We start from the raw sequence: 22,230 nt of genomic DNA, 5'->3' as shown, positions 1-22,230 counted from the left end.
GAAAATGACCATGTGAAGACAGAGGCAGAGATTGGAGTTACGCTACCCCAACCCAGGGAATGCCAAGGATTGTCAGCAGCTGCCAGAAACTAGGAGAGAGGCATGGAAAGGTTTGCTCTCAGAGGCCCCAGGAGGAACCAACTCTGCCAACAGCTTGATTTCAGAATTATAACCTCAAGAACTGTGAGAGAGTAAGGGTCTGTAGTTTTAAGCCAGCCAGCTCATGGTGATTTGTTACAGCAGTCCTAGGAAATGGATAAATCTCCAGTCAGGGTCTTAGTCACCACACGGGCGGCAGCTGTTAGCTTTCAGCAGTTTCTTCGCCACAGCAGCAGGCAGCCTGCTTCGGTGATAACCACACTCTCTCCTCAGAGCCAAAGGAATTACAGTAATATATAATAAATGCATGCTTAATGGATGATGAAAAGTTCTGGAACTAGATCATGGTGATGGCTGCACAAAATGGCTAAGATGGTAAATTTTATTAAAAAGAAATAGTAAATACGGGGTGCCTGGGTGGCTCAGCCGGTTAAGCAACCGACTTCAGCTCAGGTCATGATCTCATGTTTCATGAGTTCAAGCCCCACGTCAGGCTCTGTGCTGACAGCTCAGTAGGCCTGGAGTCTGCTTCAGATTCTGTTTCCCTCTGTTTCTGCTCCTCCCCCACTCACACTCTGTCTCTGTCTCTCAAAAATAAACATTAAGAAAGAAAGAAAGAAAGAAAGAAAGAAAGAAAGAAAGAAAGAGTAAATGCAAAGGGTAACAGCTACCCCTGAGGCTAAGGGGAAAAGGAAACAAGGAACTCAGAAACTCAGAGGAGTGTCTTGCCCCACATCTGAGATTAATTCTTTTTATTGAGGTAAAATACACATAAAATTTACCATCTGGACCATTTTTAAAATGTACAGTTCAGGGGCACCTGGCTGGCTCAGTCGGAAGAGCGTGCGACTCTTGATCTCAGGGCCATGAGTTTGAACACCACATTGAGTGTAGAGATTACTTAAAATGAATTAATTAAATTAAAAAATAAAATTAAAATAGGGCACCTGGGTGGCTCAGTTGGTTAAGCATCCGACTTTGGCTCATGTCATGATCTCACATTTGTGGGTTCAAGCCCGGCGTCAGGCTCTGCACTGACAGCACAGAGCCTGCTTTGGATCCTCTGTCTCCATCTCTCTCTCTCTCTCTCTCTCTGTGCCTCCCCTGCTTGCTTACCTGCTCTCTCTTTATTTCAAAAATAAATAAACATTTTAAAATAAATAAATAAATAAAATGTACAATTCAATGGCATTAAGTACCTTAACAGTGGCCGACAGCCATTTCCATGATCTAGTTCCAGAACTTTTCATCACCCCCAAAAGAAATGCTGTATCTGTTAAAGCATGCAATGCATTTACTACTTCTTTTGCTCTGTACCCCTTAGAGCTCTCTTTAGCCCCCTTTTAGTCACTATGGCTGGCACCATGAAGGAGTATCCCTAATCCAGGGTTAGAACTCCGAGGGAAGGGAAGGCAAACCAGAGGGCAGCCAAGGAGGGTCACAAAAAGCCAGGCCAGACCAGGGTCAGGGGGCTACATCCTGGTAAGAATTACCCTACTCAGAGAGGTGAACAAGGTGCTCTAAAAGTGTTGACCCACCTATGTCTCACTTCTTCTCTCTCACCATAGGAAACTCCATGAATCAGAATCTGGAATAAAATATCAGGAAAACTCCTATATGGGTAGTAAATTGGAAAATTTGGATGAGATGCAAAAGTTCCTAGAAATATATAAAACGCCAAGATTGGTGTTTATGTAAATATGAAGGAAACTGAAAAGTCATCAAATTTTTGGGGTTTGAGGCTGTTATTACCTGTGACTCAACTGCTTAGGTAAAAACATGTTCAATAAATCAGAAAAATCATCTGGGTAGGTTTGGTTGACCACTATAACCTATCTGAGTAATAACATCTTAAGCCAAAATATCCTTATTACTTACACTCTGGCCTTTGTTTCCACTTATTATAGTCCAAAGTTCAATATTAGATGATCACAGATGGAATTTTGAGATGTAGTTTCTACAGACCAATTATCTGTACCTTGAATTTCTTCCTAATGTATATGAAAGGAGAAATAATAAGCATGGTAAATAGTGATTTCTTCACAGATAACCCTTTGCCAAATGACTTCAATGAGTTAGTAGGTTCATAGTCTAACCAAGTTTGTGATTAGCAACTTGATGACAACTGTATTTAGGATTCTGGTAATTGAGATTGAACTCTACATCATTTCTAGGTTTTGATAAACCATAGTGGAAAGTCATATGGAACACAATTGATTTTAGAGCATCAGCATGGTCTTGAGACTTCCATAAACTTTATTTCACTTGATGTTAACTTGTTACATTTGGAATAAGCACACAAACTTGTTCCAAAAGGTAAGTCTCTATTAAAAGTAACATTTGAGGGACGCCTTGGTGGCTCAGTTGGTTAAGCCTCCGACTCTTGATCTCAGCTCAGGTAATGATCTCACGGTTCATGGGTTTGAGCCCCACATTGGGCTCTGCACTTACAGCATGGAGCCAACTTGGAATTCTCTTTCCCTCTCTCTGCCCCTACCCCACTTGTGCTCTCACTCTCACTCTGTCTCTCAAAATAAATAAATTAACTTAAAAAAAATAAAAGTAACATTTGAAATTTTATAAGTACAAGCATAATTAATTTACACACATAGCAGAAAGTCTCAAAATTTAAATCACTCCCTTCAAAGTGGAGGAAGAAATGCCTTAATTCACGTATATTTAAAAAATGAAATTATGGTTTAAAAAGCTAAGTCAACTGGAGTATGGTGGTGACTTAAAAAATATGACACCAAAGATTCGATCCATGAAAGAGATAATTGATAAGCTACACTTCATTAAAATTAAAAACTTATGCTCTGTGAAAGGCAAGCTCAAGAGAATGGATGAGTCACAAACTGAGAGAAAATATTTGCAAAAGACACATCTGATGAAGGACTATTATCCAAAATATACAAAGAACTCTTAAAACTAAACAAAGAGAGGGGTGCCTGGCTGGCTCAGTCAGAGGAGCATGCAACTCTTGATCTCGGGGTTGTGAATTTGAGCCCCACATTGGGTGTAGAGATTGATTAAAAATAAAAATCTTAAAAAAATAAAACACTCAACAATGAGAGAACAGATAACCTGATTAAAAGGTGGGCCAAAGATCTTGACATCTCACCAAAGAAAGTATATCAATGTAAAATTAGTATATGAAAAGATGCTCTGCATCATATGTCATCAAGGAAATACAAAACAAAACAACAATGAGATATCACTACATACCAATTAGAATGGCCAGAATCTGAAACACTGCCAACACCAAACGCTAGCAAGGATGCGGAGCAACAGGAGCTCTCATTGAATGCTGGTGGAAATGTAAAATGGTACAGATGCTTTGGAAGACAGTTTGATGTTTTCTTATAAAGCTAAACATACTCTGGGACACTGGCTGGCTCAGTTGGTAGGGCATGCCACCCTGGACCTCACGCTCATGAGTTTGAACCCCACATTGGGCACAGAGATTACTTTAAAAAAAAACAACAACAAACCAGGCGCCTGGGTGGCTCAGTCAGCTAAGTGTCCAACTTGGGCTCAGGTCATGATCTCACTGCTCATGGGTTCAAGCCCCACTTTGGGCTCTGTGCTGACAGCTCAGAGCCTGGAACCTGCTTCAGATTCTGTGTCTCCCTCTCTCTCTGCCCTTCCCCCACTTGCGCTCTGTCTTTCTCTCTCTCTCTCTCTCTCTCTCTCTCTCTCTCTCTCTCTTTCAAAAATAAATAAACATTAAAAAAAAAAACCACTGCACTAAGTATGCTCTTACCATATAATCCAGCAATTGCACTCCTTGGTATTTACCCAAAGGAAGTGGAAATTTATGTTCACACAAAAACCTGCACATAGATGTTTATAGAAGCCTTATTCATACTTGCCCAAACCTGGAAGTACCAAGCTGTCCTTCCGCAGGTGAAATGGATAAACTGAAGTACCTCCAGACAATGGAACATTATTTAGTATTACAAAGAAATGAGCTGTCAAGCCATGAAAAGTCATAGAGGAAGCTTAGATGCCTATCACTAAGTGAAAAAAGCCAATCTTAAAAGGCTACATATTGTATGATTCCAGCTATATGACATTCTGGAAAAGGCAAAACTATATATGGAGACAGTAAAAAGATCAGTGGTTGCCAGGCAAGAGGGAGGGATGAAAAGGCAGAACACAGAAAATTTTTAGGGCAGTGAAAATGTTCTATATGACACTGTAATGACAAGTACATGTCATTATACATTTGTCCAAACAAATAGAATGTACAACACCAAGAATGAACACTAGTATAAACTATGCATTTGGGGCGATTATGATGTGTCAATGTAGGCTACTTAATTGTAACCAATGTACCACTCTGGTAGAAGACGTTAATAATAAGGGAGGCTATGCATATGTGGGGGCAAGGGCCATATGGGAAATCTCTGTACCTTCTTCTCAGTCTTGCTGTGAACCTAAAATCGCTCTTTGAAAACGTCTATTAGTGGGCGCCTGGGTGGCTCTGTCGGTTAAGCGTCCGACTTCAGCTCAGGTCGTGATCTCGTAGTTTGTGAGTTTGAGCCCCGAGTCAGGCTCTGTGCTGACAGCTCAGAGCCTGGAGCCTGCTTCAGATTCTGTGTCTCTCCATCTCTCGGCCCCTCCCCTGCACATGCTCTGTGTCTCTCTGTCTCTCAATAATAAATAAATGTTAAAAAAAATTTTTTTAAAGTCTATTAAAGGGGTGCCTGGGTGACTCAGTTGGTTAAGCATCCAATTTTGGCTCAGGTCATGATCTCATGGTTCATGAGTTCTAGCCCCACATCTGACTCTGTGCTGACAGCTCAAAGCCTGAACCCTGCTTCAGATTCTGTGTCACCCTCTCTGCCCCTCACAAGCTCACTCTCTGTCTTTCTCTCTCTCTCAAAAATCAACATTAAAAAAAAAATTTTAAGAATTAAAAAAATTCTATTAAAAAACACTAAGGGAACACCTGGGTGACTCAGTCACTTAAGCGTCTGACTTTGGCTCAGGTCATGATCTCATGGTTCATGAGATCAGTCAGTGCAGAGCCTGCCTGGGATTCTTTCTCTCTCCCTCTCTCTCTGCCCCTCCCCTCCTCAAAATAAAAATTAACTTTAAAAAGAAGCCACTAAGGCCATGCCTTCTAATTCTTTGTATTCTTTTAGTGTCTTTATGTAATTAGCATTCAATAAATACATTTCAACTGATGCACAAATTGTTTCATCTACCAGGTGAATAATCTGGGGAAAATAATTTAGAGTCGATTGGCTTTTTCTGTGTCTCCAATGGTGAAACAGTAAAGATAAGAAACTGCTCTAACCATGGATTTTAGCCTAGTGGATCTACACTGTCCAACTAGAGCAGTGGGGTGTTGTAATTCACACTCCCAGATAGATGACATTTGTACCACTATGCTAGATGACTACTGGTCAATCTGGCCAAAAGTCACCTGAAGTGAGAGAAAACCTTGTTATAATTTCTGGTATAAGACTTTTAAAAGGTCTTCCCATTCAAATTGAGCATACTTTTTTTCACACTTACATTGAATTGCTTGGCCCAAAAGTTGACTTGAATTAAGTGAACAAAAGTTACACCTACATACCCCCAAATCAATAAATGGTTGAAAAACAACCAATCTATATACAACTTGGGATATTATAGTGTTTTAAAGTTCTCTATACTTCTAAGGCAAGGAATTGGTACTATAAGATCTTTTTAAAAGATTTTTAAGAATGTTCTAAAACTAGGAAGGCAAAAAAAAAAAAAAGGCTAACTCAAAACCAGCATTGCTTTTGAACTTCATTTTGGTCATATCTGTTAGCCCAGAGGTCTGGTCATGTGAGTGAAGTGATTTATGGAGTCAGAACACCACCAATTTCATTGCCAAACCCATTTTAAAATTTTGTCAGACTCATATGAATATACCCTCTCTCTTGTTTTCTTTACATATGCCTATCTTTTTAAAAATTAATATCTGTTTCTTCCTTATCTCTTCTACCAGCCACCCACTTGAAGAATGGGAGAGTGGTAGTATCTGACTCTATTAATTCTTGCTTTTTAAACATCCATTTGCCTTTTAACTATTTAGCCCACTCAGTCACTAATGTGGAGAAACTCATTTTACAATTCTCCCCTCCTCTGTTATTCTTATTGGAGGCAAGGACACAAATTACACAACACACACACCCCACTCTTACTGGGCTTATATCCTGGACCTGCTAGGTCATCAGGAAGACAGAAGCCAGTTGTGTATTTGCTGACCACCAGGAAACCACAGATAAAATCTCATTGAGAAGAAATTCTGGAGAGAACTCAACCTGGCCCTGTACCTCTAACTGGTTCCAAAGCACCCAACAGAGACTTATGCCAGTTCCAAATTGTCCACTAGAGGATGCTACCCATTCCTGCACAGTCAGTTATAAATGTCTGATGGATAAACCCCATAATTTACAATGGTTTCTGTTTTTCTTAGCCTTCCCTCAGAATTCTTGAATGAAGCACTTTTTAAAACCAAGCATCTAATAAGGGAAACGAAACCTGATTGGTTGCATAGACAAAAGGGGAAAGCTAAACACAGTTCCAGCACCCACTCCCTGGCATGCTTCATAACAGGATGGTGGTTACAAGGATTTTGCACCAAAAATATAATTTAAACACTGGCATTGGCTCTGTTTTTAAAGGGGGGAAAAACATTTCCGATGTACAAACATATATCTATTTACTTTTTGTCGAAATAATGTGTAAACTTAGGTAAACAGTCACTTCAGAAATATTCTCCATGGTAAGGTTTTACATGGGAAGTTTAAGGACATATGAATTTACTAATTAGCATAATACCCACTCAGATATGGATGGCTCCTGAGTGGAAGCAGGGGATATAAATTTGAGAGCCTTTAGTCTACAAGGGGTTTTTGCCTTTTTATTTGTTGTCGAAAGTACTCTAGTTGATACAAAAGAGGTTGATTATGCAGGAGAAAAGAAATAACCTAAGTAGCCTAAGAAGTTAGAAGGGATGCAATCCAAGTTCATGAACCTTCAATAGGAGGAGATGGCTTCCCCCATCATCAGAGGAAGAAAAGGGAAGATGTGTACACATGCAGAGAAATTTGTAACTTTGACCATGAAAAGTCAAGGTCTCTGATCTAATGGTTTCTATTTTCTTAATGAAACCTAAGGTAAGATTATCTCTTGAAGGATAAGACTTGAGAACAGAAGTGAAAATATAAAATTGTTATCACACTGTGTGAGAAAGCAAATTTACTGGAGAATGACTGGGATTGTTGGGTGGGGTTGAGCAAAACCAGTGGTTGTGTGGTTTTCTCCAGTAATGTTTAGCTGCTCATGAGCAGATGTGAAAAAGGCAATCATTTTTACTCAGGGTTAGTATTATGCCAAGGTGACTGATAAAGGAAGAGAAAAGCAAGGAAGCTGAAGGCATTTGCTAGGCAGTAATTATAGTGAAGAACCTTGGAATCTTACCTGAACTAAGTTGGACTAAAATTCATACCCACTATGATAATGGTAATTAAAAGTCAGAATGTCAAAACCAGGGAAAGAAAAGCACATAAATAAAAGAACCCATAGGTTATTAAAATTGAGCTTTATGCCCTGCCGACTCTGCCAACGCCTCATTCCTTGTTCCTTTCCTGTCAAGAGGCTTTTCACGAAGCCTGACAAGTGTAGTGAAGGCAGTAGCAAACACCAGCATTGCATTTCAGCCTCAGCCAAAACAAACATGCCCAGAAGTGTCTAGCCAGAGCCCTTAGCCTCTGCTATGGGACCCAGCCAAGAGATGTTTCTTCTCCCAAGCCTTCCAGAAAGATCAAAGACCATAGACTGTTTGTTTTTAATTTTAGAGAGCAAACACAAGCAGGAGAGAGGGGTAGAGGGAGGGAAGGAGAGAGAGAGAGAGAGAGAGAGAGAGAGAGAGAGAGAGAGATTGAGTCCCAAGTAGGCTCCACGCTCTAGCCTAATGTGGGACTCAATCCCACGATCCTGGAATCATGACCTGAGCCGAAATCAAGAGTCAGATACTCAACTGACTGAGCTGCCAGGTGCTCCTATAGACCACTTTCTTACTGATTCACTTTTTCCTGGCCAAAGGCTTCTAGCTGGGCGTGTAGAACTCTAGCAGGGAGGTGGATGTGAGTCACTAAACCCCACTCCCACACAAGCAGAATTTGGGAGGGCTAACATGGGGCTTGTGGGATGCAGGCAGGATGAGATTGTCCCATGGCCATGTGGAGGTGAGGATGAAAGGTGGAATTGGGTGGAGCAGACAGCTAAGCATCAGGGAGATGATACCCAGTACAAGATAAGGAGATAGCAATCAGAGACCCCAGAACAGATTACATGGCTTCAGAATGCCAGACAGGATTGGGAGACATTTCCTGGGATGATGGAGCAAAACCCACAATGATGTGTGAAGAGTATTAGGGGCTACAAGGCCATTTAGATTACACACGCTCTGCCTCACACCCAGGTCATCATTAACAAAGCAGAACTTGTATTTCTGTGGGTTTCCCACATAGAAAGCTTTAACGCAATACTTCTCAGTCTGTAAAATAGGCATCTGAATCATCCAAGAATCTTGTTGAAACTGTAGTTTCTGAATCAGTAAGTCTGAAGTGGGACCTGAAATTCTGCATTTCTAACAAGCTCACAGCTGGTGCTGATGCTGCTGGTCAAGGGATCACATTTGGAGGGGCAACCCTCTGTGTACTGGGACTTACCAGGAGTCCAGCCTCTCCGGAACAACATTCTCTTGTTATCTATTCTATGCCCTCGTTAAACTTGGCGTGACAAAGAATGGTAAAAGACAGAGTAAATACACTGGGATCCAAAGGGCTTTGGTCTGACAACTTTCATCATTTAAAGAAAATGTTTATTCATTTTGAGAGACAGAAAGAGAGTGCAAGCAGGGGAGGGGCAGAGAGGGAGGAAGGGAGAGAATCCCAAGCAGGCTTCGCACTGTCAGCACAGAGCCTGCCATGGGGCTGAATTTACCAACTGTGAGATCATGACCTGAACCACAATCAAGAGTCAGACACTTAACTGACTGAGCCACCCAGGTGCCCCCAACTTCCATCGTGGTGAGAGAACTCAAGTAACTGTGCTCCTCCTTCAGGCTTGAAGATATGTAAATCATGATGGAAGAACCAGGCAGTCCACCACTTAGGTTTTCTGTCTGGAGCTAGTACCACTAATCATTGTTCTAATAGTGTTTCACACACACACACACACACACACACACTCACACACTCAGGGTTTCCTAGATGTCCTTCTTGGTGACTTGTATTTCTTTTAGGCCTGGGTCAGCCATCAGGATGTCAGTGGTAGTGAGTGGACTGAGAAGTAACAGGGACAAAACTATATAGTTGCTCTGAAGTTGGGTGTTTGGGAAGAAGATGCTGGGAATTGTGCATCACACACCAGAATCAATGAGGAAGGGGTCAGTCAAGATATTGGAGGGAGTTCAGAAATGCCAGTTCTCTTAAAACACTCTTTACTCTACCCCTTGGCCACCGATCACTGATTTTGGATAATGGCCAGATAGATTTAGATTCCATGGGTCATTTGGAATATCCTTCAAATTAGGAGATAAGATGGGGACCATAACTGTATGTGGAAGAAGCTGGATGGTGCCATGGTTGTACAGTAAGATAATTATAAATTGAATCCTTTAAATATTCATTTAGAGATAGGAGTGAAAAATGAAATTACTTTTTATAATCATTTTTGTTTGCCAAATTGTGCTTCCTTATATATGACTGCATGCTTTTGTACTTTGTAATTGTCAGGAACCGTGAAGGGGTTGAGATTTTTACCTTCCTTTGCAAGCTAGCAAGTTAGCCTGCCACAGTTTCACAGATGATGGCAGAAGACACAGACTCCTTGGTCAGAGAAATAGGACTTTATTATTTATAGCCCAGCAAGCAGCATGAAGTTCATGTTCACATTGGCTCCCCACCTGCACCCCACCCTAGCCCACAGGGGCAATATAGGGGAGCCCAGGTGAATACTGCATGTACAGTGGCTTGATATCACAGCAGAGGAACTCTGAGCTTAGGAAACCCAGCTCCGTGCTGAATGTGGAGACTGCTTGGGATTCTCTCTCTCTCTCTCTCTCTCTCTCGCTCTCTCGCTCTCTCTCTCTCTCCCTCTCTCCTTCTCTCTCTCTGCCCCTCCCATGCTCACTCTCTTTATCAAAATAAATACATAAGAACTTTAAAAAGTTTTTTAAAAGATGGGGCACCTGGGTGGCTCAGTCGGCTAAGCTCGGGTCATGATCTTGCGGTTTGTGGGTTTGGGCCCCGCATCGGGCTGTGTGCTGACAGCCTGGAGCCTGCTTCTGATTCTGTGTCTCCCTCTCTCTGCCCCTCCTCCATTCATGCTCTGTCTCTATCTCAAAAATAAATAAAACAAAACATTAAAAAATATTTTTTAAGTTTTTAAAAAGAAAATTATGCTACGTGAAATAAGCACATCACAAAAAGACAAAAGCTATATGACTTCACTCATAGAAGACATCTGAAGAGGTCAAATTTGTAGACATAAAAAATAGACTTGTGGGTACCAAGGGCTAGGGGGAGATGGCAATGGGGTGTGGTCATTTGGAGGGTATGGAGTTTTAGTTTTCCAAAAATAGTTCTAGAGATCTGTTGCACAAGAACGTGAATATAGTTGACACTATGGAACTGTACACTTGAAAATGACTTAGATGATAAACTTTATGTTTTGTGGTTCTTTTCCATAATTTTTAAAAATGTTAAAACCATTTTTTGCTTGCCAGCTATATAAAAATTGTAGGCTGGATTTGACCAGAGGGTCATACAGTTTGCCAGCTCCCGTCCTAACCTATAGTACATATTCAGATTCATTTTGTATTTTCTCTTTCCCAGTCCCAGCCACAGCCTTCATGCGACAGAAAGGAGCTCTGCCACGGAATTACATCAGACACCAGCCAAGTGGAGAGGAAGGTGGGAAGAGGGACTAAGAGAGGAAACCAAGGTGAGAGAGTGACATTCCAAGACAAGTATATTTGTATGTACAAAATAACATTACTAATAGTTGTTTACAGAGATCCCATAAGTGTGATCTTTCCCACGTTTGTTCTTGCCTACAAGAGGAATCCATCTCACTTATATTGGTAGGTAACATGGAACAGTGAAAAGTGCAGGGCTTTGGAGCATGTTAATTCGGATTCAAATCTCAACCCTCCTACTGACTAGCTCTGTGAGCTTGTCTAACTGATTTCAACTCTTAGAACTTCAGGTTCTTTAGGCTTCTGAGGAAGATAATAATAATATTTGCTTCTCTGGACTGTTATGAGGATTATAAATACTAGATACTGGGGTGCCTGTGTGGCTCAGTCAGTTGAATATCTGACTCTTGATTTCAGCTCAGGTCAAGATCCCAGGGTTGTGGAAAATAAACTCAAAATGGATGAAAGATCTAAATGTGAGACAGGAAACCATCAAAACCCTAGAGGAGAAAACAGGCCATAACCTCTTTGACTTCAGCTGCAGCAACTTCTTACTCGACACATCTCCAAAGGCAAGGAAAATAAAAGCAAAAATGAACTATTGAGATCTCATCAAGATAAGAAGCTTCTGCACAGCAAAGGAAACAATCAACAAAACTAAAAGCGACCGACAGAATTGGAGAAGATATTTTCAAATGACATATCGGATAAAGGGTTAGTATCCAAAATCTATAAAGAACTTAGCAAATAATAAAATAAATAATAAAAACAAATAATCCAGTGAAGAAATGCGCAGAACACATGAATAGACACTTCTCCAAAGAAGACATCCAGATGGCCAACAGATATATGAAAAGATGCTCAACATCGCTCATCATCAGGGAAATACAAATGAAAACCACACTGAGATACCACCTCACTCCAGTCAAAGTGGCTAAAATGAACAACTCAGGAAACAACAGCTCCTGACGAGGATGTGGAGAAATGGAAACCCTCTTGCACTGTTGGTGGGAATGCAAACTGGTGCAGCCGCTCTGGAAAACAGTGTGGAGGTTCCACAAAAAATTAAAAATAGAAGACCAATGGAATGGAATATAGATTCCAGAATTGGACCCAAAGATTTATGGCCAACTAATCTTTGACAAAGCAGGAAAGAATATCCAATGGAAAAAAGATAGTCTCTTTAACAAATGGTGCTGGAGAACTGGACAGCAACATGCAGAAGAATGAAACTAGACCACTTTATTACACCATTCACAAAAATTAACTCAAAATGGATGAAGGACCTGAATGTGAGACAGGAAACCATCAAAACCCTAGAGGAGAAAGCAGGGAAAAAACCTCTCTGACCTCAGCTGCAGCAATTTCTTACTTGACACATCCCCAAAGGCAAGGGAATTAAAAGCAAAAATGAACTATTGGGACCTCATGAAGATAAAAAGCTTCTGCACTGAAAAGGAAATAATCAACAAAACTAAAAGGCAACTGATGGAATGGGAAAAGATATTTGTAAATGACATATTGGATAAAGGGCTAGTATCCAAAATCTATGAAGAACTCACCAAACTCCACACCCAAAAAACAAATAATCCAGTGAAGAAATGGACAGAAGACATGAAAAGTCACTTTTCTAAAGAAGACATCCAGATGGCCAACAGGCACATGAAAAGATGCTCAACGTCGCTCCTCATCAGAGAAATACAAATCAAAACCATACGGAGATATCACCTCACGCCAGTCAGAGTGGCTAAAATGAACAAGTCAGGAGACTACAGATGCCGGAGAGGATGTGGGGAAACGGGAACCCTCTTGCACTGTTGGTAGGAATGCAAACTGGTGCAGCTGCTCTGGAAAACAGTGTGGAGGTTCCTCAAAAAATTAAAAATAGATCTACCCTATGACCCAGCAATAGCACTGCTAGGAATTCACCCAAGGGATACAGGAGTGCTGATGCATAGGGGCACTTGTACCCCAATGTTTATAGCAGCACTTTCAACAATAGCCAAATTATGGAAAGAGCCTAAATGTCCATCAACTGATGAATGGATAAAGAAGTTGTGGTTTATATATATAATGGAATACTACTTGGCAATGAGAAAGAATGAAATATGGCCTTTTGTAGCAACGTGGATGGAACTGGAGAGTGTTATGCTAAGTGAAGTAAGTCATACAGAGAAAGACAGATACCGTATGTTTTCACTCTTATGTGGATCCTGAGAAACTTAACAGAAGACCATGGGAGAGGAGGGGGGGAAAAAGTTACAGAGAGGGAAGGAGGCAAACCATAAGAGACTCTTAAAAACTTAGAATAAACTGAGGGTTGATGGGGGAGTGGGAGGGAGGGGAAAGTGTGTGATAGGCTTTGAGGAGGGCACCTGTTGAGATGAGCACTGGGTGTTCTATGGAAACCAATTGGCCAATAAATTTCATATTAAAAAATAAATATAAATAAATAAACAAACAAACATTAGGAGATACAGTAAAAAAAAAATTAAAATAGCACTACTAGGAATTTATCCAAAGGATACAGGAGTGCTGATTCATAGGGGCACACATACCCCAATGTTCATAGCAGTGCTATCAACAATAGCCAAATGGGGCACCTGGGTGGCTTGGTCAGTTAAGCGTCTGACTTCGGCTCAGGTCATGATCTCATGGCCCGTGAGTTCGAGCCCCGCGTCAGGCTCTGTGCTGACCACTCAGAGCCTGGAGCCTGCTTCAGATTCTGTGTCTCCCTCTCTCTCTGCCCCTCCCCCACTCATGCTCTGTCTCTCTCTGTCTCAGAAATAAAACATTAAAAAAAATAAAAAAAATTAATTAATTAACTAATTAATTAAAGGCTGTAACAAAAGATGAAGAAGGGCATTACATAATAATTACAGGGTCTGTCCATCAAGAAGAACTAAAAATTATAAATGTCTATGCACCGAATACGGGAGCCCCCAAATATATAAAACAATTACTCACAAACATAAGCAACCTTATTGATAAGAATGTGGTAATTGCAGGGGACTTTAACACCCCACTCACAGCAATGGATAGATCATCTAGACACATGGTCAATAAAGAAACAAGGGCCCTGAATGACACATTGGATCAGATGGACTTGACAAATATATTTAGAACTCTGCATCCCAAAGCAACAGAATATACTTTCTTCTCGAGTGCACATGGAACATTTTCCAAGATAGATTACATGCTGGGTCACAAAACAGCCCTTCATAAGTATACAAGAATTGAGATCATACCATGCATACTTTCAGACCACAATGCTATGAAGCTTGAAATCAACCACAGGAAAAAGTCTGGAAAACCTCCAAAAGCATGGAGGTTAAAGAACACCCTACTAACGAATGAGTGGGTCAACCAGGCAATTAGAGAAGAAATTAAAAAATATATGGAAACAAACAAAAATGAAAATACAACAATCCAAACGCTTTGGAATGCAGTGAAGGCAGTCCTGAGAGGAAAATATATTGCAATCCAGGCCTATCTCAAGAAACAAGAAAAATCCCAAATACAAAATCTAACAGCACACCTAAAGGAAATAGAAGCAGAACAGCAAAGACACCCCAAACCCAGCAGAAGAAGAGAAATAATAAAGATCAGAGCAGAAATAAACAATATAGAATCTAAAAAAACTGTAGAGCAGATCAATGAAACCAAGAGTTGGCTTTTTGAAAAAATAAACAAAATTGATAAACCTCTAGCCATGCTTCTCAAAAAGAAAAGGGAGATGACCCAAATAGATAAAATCATGAATGAAAATGGAATTATTACAACCAATCCCTCAGAAATACAAGCAATTATCAGGGAATACTGTGAAAAATTATATGCCAACAAACTGGACAACCTGGAAGAAATGGACAAATTCCTAAACACCCACACACTTCCAAAACTCAAACAGGAGGACATAGAAAGCTTGAACAGACCCATAACCAGCGAAGAAATTGAATCAGTTATCAAAAATCTCCCAACAAATAGGAGTCCAGGACCAGATGGCTTCCCTGGGGTACTCTACCAGACATTTAAAGCAGAGATAATACCTATCCTTCTCAAGCTATTCCAAAAAATAGAAAAGGAAGGAAAACTTCCAGACTCATTCTATGAAGCCAGTATTACTTTGGTTCCTAAACCAGACAGAGACCCAGTAAAAAAAGAGAACTACAGGCCAATATCCCTGATGAATATGGATGCAAAAATTCTCAATAAGATACTAGCAAATCGAATTCAACAGCATATAAAAAGAATTATTCACCATGATCAAGTGGGATTCATTCCTGGGATGCAGGGCTGGTTCAACATTCACAAATCAATCAATGTGATACATCACATTAATGAAAGAAGAGATAAGAACCATATGATCCTGTCAATCGATGCAGAAAAAGCATTTGACAAAATTCAGCATCGTTTCTTAATAAAAACCCTCGAGAAAATTGGGGTAGAAGGAACATACTTAAACATCATAAAAGCCATTTATGAAAAGCCCACAGCTAATATCATCCTCAATGGGGAAAAACTGAGAGCTTTCCCCCTGAGATCAGGAACACGACAGGGATGTCCACTCTCACCGCTGTTGTTTAACATAGTGTTGGAAGTGCTAGCATCAGCAATGAGACAACAAAAGGAAATCAAAGGCATCAAAATTGGCAAAGATGAAGTCAAGCTTTCACTTTTTGCAGATGACATGATATTATACATAGAAAATCCGATAGACTCCACCAAAAGTCTGCTAGAACTGATACATGAATTTAGCAAAGTTGCAGGATACAAAATCAATGTACAGAAATCAGTTGCATTCTTATACACTAATAATGAAGCAACAGAAAGACAAATAAAGAAACTGATCCTATTCATAATTGCACCAAGAAGCATAAAATACCTAGGAATAAATCTAACCAAAGATGTACAAGATCTGTATGCTGAAAATTATAGAAAGCTTATGAGGGAAATTGAAGAAGATATAAAGAAATGGAAAAACATTCCGTGCTCATGGGTTGGAATAATAAATATTGTTAAAATGTCAATACTACCCAAAGCTATCTACACATTCAATGCAATCCCAATCAAAATTGCACCAGCATTCTTCTCGAAGCTAGAACAAGCAATCCTAAAATTCATATGGAACCACAAAAAGCCCCGAATAGCCGAAGTAATTTTGAAGAAGAAGACCAAAGCAGGAGGCATCACAATCCCAGACTTTAGCCTCTACTACAAAGCTGTAATCATCAAGACAGCATGGTATTGGCATAAAAACAGACACATAGACCAATGGAATAGAATAGAAATCCCAGAACTAGACCCACAAAAGTATGGCCAACTAATCTTTGACAAAGCAGGAAAGAATATCCAATGGAAAAAAGATAGTCTCTTTAACAAATGGTGCTTGGAGAACTGGACAGCAACATGCAGAAGAATGAAACTAGACCACTTTATTACACCATTCACAAAAATTAACTCAAAATGGACTTGAATGTGAGACAGGAAACCATCAAAACACTAGAGGAGAAAGCAGGAAAAGACCTCTCTGACCTCAGCCGCAGCAATTTCTTACTTGACACATCCCCAAAGGCAAGAGAATTAAAAGCAAAAATGAACTATTGGGACCTCATGAAGATAAAAAGCTTCTGCACTGAAAAGGAAACAATCAACAAAACTAAAAGGCAACCAACGGAATGGGAAAAGATATTTGCAAATGACATATCAGACAAAGGGCTAGTATCCAAAATCTATAAAGAGCTCACCAAACTCCACACCCAAAAAACAAATAATCCAGTGAAGAAATGGGCAGAAAGTATGAATAGACACTTCTCTAAAGAAGACATCCAGATGGCCAACAGGCACATGAAAAGATGCTCAATGTCACTCCTCATCAGGGAAATACAAATCAAAACCACACTCAGATATCACCTCATGCCAGTCAGAGTGGCCAAAATGAACAAATCAGGAGACTATAGATGCTGGAGAGGATGTGGAGAAACGGGAACCCTCTTGCACTCTTGGTGGGAATGCAAACTGGTGCAGCCACTCTGGAAAATAGTGTGGAGGTTCCTCAAAAAATTAAAATAGACCTACCCTATGACCCAGCAGTAGCACTGCTAGGAATTTACCTAAGGGATACAGGAGTACTGATGCATAGGGGCACTTGTACCCCAATGTTTATAGCAGCACTCTCAACAATAGCCAAATTATGGAAAGAGCCTAAATGTCCATCAACTGATGAATGGATAAAGAAATTGTGGTTTATATACACAATGGAGTACTATGTGGCAATGAGAAAGAATGAAATATGGCCCTTTGTAGCAAGGTGGATGGAACTGGAGAGTGTTATGCTAAGTGAAATAAGTCATACAGAGAAAGACAGATACCATATGTTTTCACTCTTATGTGGATCCTGAGAAACTTAACAGAAACCCATGGTGGAGGGGAAGGGAAAAAAAAAAAAAAAAGAGGTTAGAGTGGGAGAGAGCCAAAGCATAAGAGACTGTTAAAAACTGAGAACAAACTGAGGGTTGATGGGGGGTGGGAGGGAGGAGAGGGTAGGTGATGGGCATTGAAGAGGGCATCTTTTGGGATGAGCACTGGGTGTTGTATGGAAACTAATTTGACAATAAATTTCATATAATAAAAAATAAAAAAAATTAAAAAAAAATGTGGTTTATATATACAATGGAATACTACTCGGCAATGAGAAAGAATGAACTCTTGCCATTTGCAACAACGTATATGGAACTGGAGGGTATTATTTCTAAGTGAAATGTCAGAGAAAAGACAGATATCCTATGTTTTACTCATATGTGGAATTTGAGAAACTTAACAGAAGACCGTGGGGGAAGGAAAGGGGAAGAAATAGTTTCAAACAGAGAGGCAAACTATAAGAGACTCTTAAATACAGAGAACAAGCTGGGGGCTAATTTTGAGGGGGGGGATAGGCATTGAAGAGGGCACTTGTTGGGATGAGCACTGGGTGTTTATTGTATGTAAGTGATGAATCATGGAAATCTACTCCTGAAGCCAAGAGCACACTGTATATGCTGTATGTTAGCTAACTTGACAATAAATTGTATTAAAAAAAAAAAAGATCCCAGGGTTGTGTGATTGAACCCCACGTTGGGCTCCCCACTGAGTGTGGAGTCTGCTTAAGATTCTTTCTCTGTCTCTCTGCCCCTCTCCTCCTCTTGTGCTCTCAATCTCTCTATCTCTTTCTCTAAAATAAAATTTTTTTAATTTAAAAAGAAGACAGAAATACTAGATACCAAAGGCTCCTAGTTGGTGCTGCACCAGCCACACGTCATAGTTCTGTGTGGGAAGAGGCATAATTGTTATCTCTCCAAACATAGTGTCTTATGTTTATTAAGGGATTCTTTCACTTATGAGACTAATATTACTATCCAGTTTTCTAATAATTTCACAAGCCTTATCTCACTGGACCAATGCAATGGAAGTTGTAGAAAAGAAAGGGAAGACAGGTCTGTCTGTTTTTAAAGTGCATTGCCATAGAAAGCCATCAAGTAATTTCCACGAAACAGATAACGACTTTTGCTTTTTATGCTCTACACATCTGTATTATCTGAATTATTTGCCCAGATACATTCTCTTATTATTTGTGTGACTGTATTGTTTTAAGTGGAGTGTTCCCTCAGCTCGCTAGATCAGAGCTCTTTGAAACCTAACATCAGAGCACTGAATTGAGTAAGATTTTGTCCTAAAGCAAAGTAAGGGAAAATCTTCCTTAATCCTTTAAGACATATTCTAACTAACTCTGTGTGATGATGTAACAGCCTTGATTGAGCTTGATCATCATAACACTCACTTCATTCATAAGCCTGAGCCACAATGACTGACTGAGAAAGAGATTCTGGTTGGCCCAGAGTGGTCACATCTTATCCATACCTTCCATTTAATGTCAAGCAAGTAAGTGTTCAAGGCAGACTTTGTTCCTGGCACTTTCTTTCTATAACTCTTATTTGCTTTACAAAGACTTTTCATACCTGTGATTTTATCAGCTCTTCCAATATTCAATATCAGAGAGTGTCTTTCTCATTTTTGAACTCTGATGTACCTTACCTGAAGCATGCTTTGTTCACAATAGGTACTCAAGAAGTAATTTTTTTTTTAATTTGAGTATACTTGACATACTGTGTTACATTGGTTTCATGTGTACAACTTAGTGATTTGACACACTTATACATTATGCTGTGTTCACTACAGGTATAGCTACCTCTGTCCCATTACATCACTATTACAATATGATTGACTCTATTCCTTATGCTGTGCTTTTTATTCCCTTGACTTATTCATTCCATAACTGGAGGCTTATATCTCCCACTCTCCTTCACCCATTTTGCCCAATCCTCACCTCCCTCCCTTCTAGCAACCATTAATTTGTTCTCTGTATTTATAGTTCTGATTCTGCTTTTTGTTTGTTTATTCAATTTTTTTAGATTCCATTTGTGAGTGAAATCATATGGTATTTGTCTTTCTCGGTCTGACTTATTTCACTTAGCATAATACCCTCTAGGTCTATCCTTGCTGTCTCAAATGACACAATCACATCCCTTTTTATGGCTGTGTAATATTCTGGTGTGTGTGTGTGTGCGCGCGCGCATGTGTGCTGTTTTCCTTGTACATTCATCTATTGATGGACACTTAGGTTGCTTTTATGTCTTGGTTATAAATAATGCTGCAGTAACGTAGGGGTGCATCTGTCTTTTCAAGTTTGTGTTTTTATTTTCATTAATGCCCAATAGTGGAATCATTGGATCATATAATATTGCTATTTTTAATTTTTTGAGGAACCTCCATACTGTTTTCCACAGTGGCTGCACCAGTTTACATTCTTACCAACAGTGCATGAGGGTTCCTTTTTCTCCACGTCCTCATCAACACTTGTTGTTTCTTGTTTTTTTTTCCTTGTCTTTTATTTTATCCATTCTAAAAGGTGTCAATAAGTATTTTTTAATGGATTAAAAAAAAACAAGATAGAGAAGAGGGGAGGGAAATGAAGATGTTTTGGAGGTTTGCCACTTGCCGGTACTTTATATCCCATGTCACAATCTTTTCAACAATCTTGTTTAATAATGTAGTGAGCACTGCAGATATTTCCCCCAAATCTAGTCCGTGCATGCTGGGTAAGCTTTGTAAATTCTCACCCCACAGGCAGAAGGGGCTTCTTGACCAATAGTCATGATTGTCCTCTCTTTATCTAGAAGAAAGATAGCCTTGATAAATTCTCACGACAGGAGCATGGTGGTACAGGCTTATCTTGTTCCATTCCCCAGATGTAGGGCTGCATTCAGTGGTCCCAGAAACCAAAATCACAATGGCTTGAAAACCTTTTTATTTATTTATTTTTTTCATATAACAAGGAGTCCAAAGTAGAAAGTCCAGAGCTTCTGCAACTGCTCAGGAAACCAGACACCTTTTCTCTTCTTCTACTGCTGTCTGTAGTGAAAGGCTTTCTTCCACAGTCACAAAATGTTTGTTGTACCACTGGGCAGTATCTCCACATCCCAAGCAGGAAAAAAGACCAAGGACAAAAGATGCCAATCTGGGGGCACCTGACTGGCTCAGCTGGTAGAGCATGTGACTCGTGATCTCAGGGTTGTGAGTTCAAGCCCCACATTGGGCTTAGAGCTTACTTAAAAAAAAAATCATGTCTATTAAGTTTGTCCCTTTTCATCTTAATCAGGAAAACAATAACTTTCCTAAAATCCCTACCCATTAGGTATTAGAGTTCTGTTTCTATCTTACTGACTAGAACTGTGTCAAAACCCCAGCTGCAGGGGAATCTGGAAAGCAGAGTTCTTTAACTGGGCACACTGCTACCCTGAACAAAATTAGGATATGTTTGCAGGAAAAATGAGGGGTAAGTGGATATTGGACAGGCAATACCAAGCATGAAATATTTTTCTAAGTGTTTATATCTGGCTCTTTGCCATTAATTGTACATGCTTGCCACTTTGGTTACTTTGCAATGTTTCCGTTGGATAATAGAGAAAACCATAAACTCTCTGCATCCCAAATCGGAAAGGATATGTTGCAATTGGATGTCACCATATGGGCCAAATATTTTAGAGGAAAAAGAGGGACATAGGTTGTCTTGTGTCTGTGGAGCTGGACTGTGGCAAAAGCTTTCTGTCACCCTGCTAAGAAGAGAGGTATCCTAATTTCTTCACTGTTCATATTTGATTTTGGACCTCAGGACCAGAGGGTTGAGTTCTTCATACTCATCATAATTTACGGTGTATCATCACCACTGGTCTGTCCAAAATTCTCTCTCTCTCATTAATTTATGTACTTAAGAAAAGACCCATCCTCTACTCTTCTCCTCCTTCTACTATAGACAATTAGAGTGGTGTGTTTAATGTATAGTTTGTCTTTTTTTGTAAATGTTCTTGCATAATGCATATTGGAGGTTATGCTTGTATTTATTTTTTATTTTTTTAAGATTTTGTTTTTAAGTAATCTCCACACTCAATGTGGGACTCAAATTCATAACCCCAAGATCAAGAGTTGCATGTTCCATAGACTGAGCCAACCAGGCACCCCTCTGGGCATATACTTTTAATTTGTAGAAATGATATTGAGTTATATGCCCCACTGTGTCGGGGCATATGATGTTCTTTTCTTAGGCAGCATTGGGTTTTTAGGATCCATCCAAGTTGCTTTATGTACATCTAACCCAGTGCTTCTGATTGCTGCATTATACCTCACAGTGTGCATCCATCTACTTTTCATACATACATTTTGTTATGAGCTGAACTGTGTTCCCCCCAAATTCATATACTGAAGCCCAACCCCAGTACCTGAGAATTAATCGTATTTCAGATAGAACCTTTAAAGAGGTAATTAAAGTTCAATGAAGTCATAAATGAGTGAGCTCTAATCTACATGATTGTATTTGGAGACAGGACCTTCAAAGAGATGAGTAAATTCAACTGAGCCTCTTAGGTGGGGCTCTACTCCAATATGACCTGTGTTCTTAAAGAAGAGAGACACAGCAGGGATGTGTGTACACAGAGAAAAACTATGTGAGGACACAGAAAGAAGGTGGCCATCAGCAAGCCACAAAGCATGGGCTCAGGAGAAACCAAACTTGCCAACACTTTGATCTTGGACTTTCAGCCTCCATAACCATGAAAAACTAAATTTCTGTTGTT

The 22,230-nt window shown here is 39.9% G+C and overlaps 1 protein-coding gene and 1 non-coding gene across 2 annotated transcripts in view; both read left to right on the top strand.

Annotated features, from left to right (window-relative positions):
- PTGR1 (prostaglandin reductase 1) overlaps window positions 1–22,230 on the top strand; it is an 84,210-nt gene that overhangs the window by 32,776 nt on the left and 29,204 nt on the right. Inside the window, exon 2 of the mRNA XM_049636777.1 lies at window positions 10,986–11,094. The gene's annotated coding sequence lies outside the window, so the exon portion shown is untranslated. The remainder of the gene's footprint in view (window positions 1–10,985; window positions 11,095–22,230) is intronic.
- Window positions 20,627–20,699, top strand: TRNAT-CGU (transfer RNA threonine (anticodon CGU)). Its single transcript has one exon. It is a non-coding gene; the product is annotated as a tRNA-Thr (tRNA).

This window comes from Panthera uncia, chromosome D4, assembly GCF_023721935.1.
Source record: "Panthera uncia isolate 11264 chromosome D4, Puncia_PCG_1.0, whole genome shotgun sequence".
Classification (NCBI taxonomy): Eukaryota; Metazoa; Chordata; class Mammalia; order Carnivora; family Felidae; genus Panthera; species Panthera uncia.
This window is presented reverse-complemented; position numbering and strand designations above follow the sequence as displayed.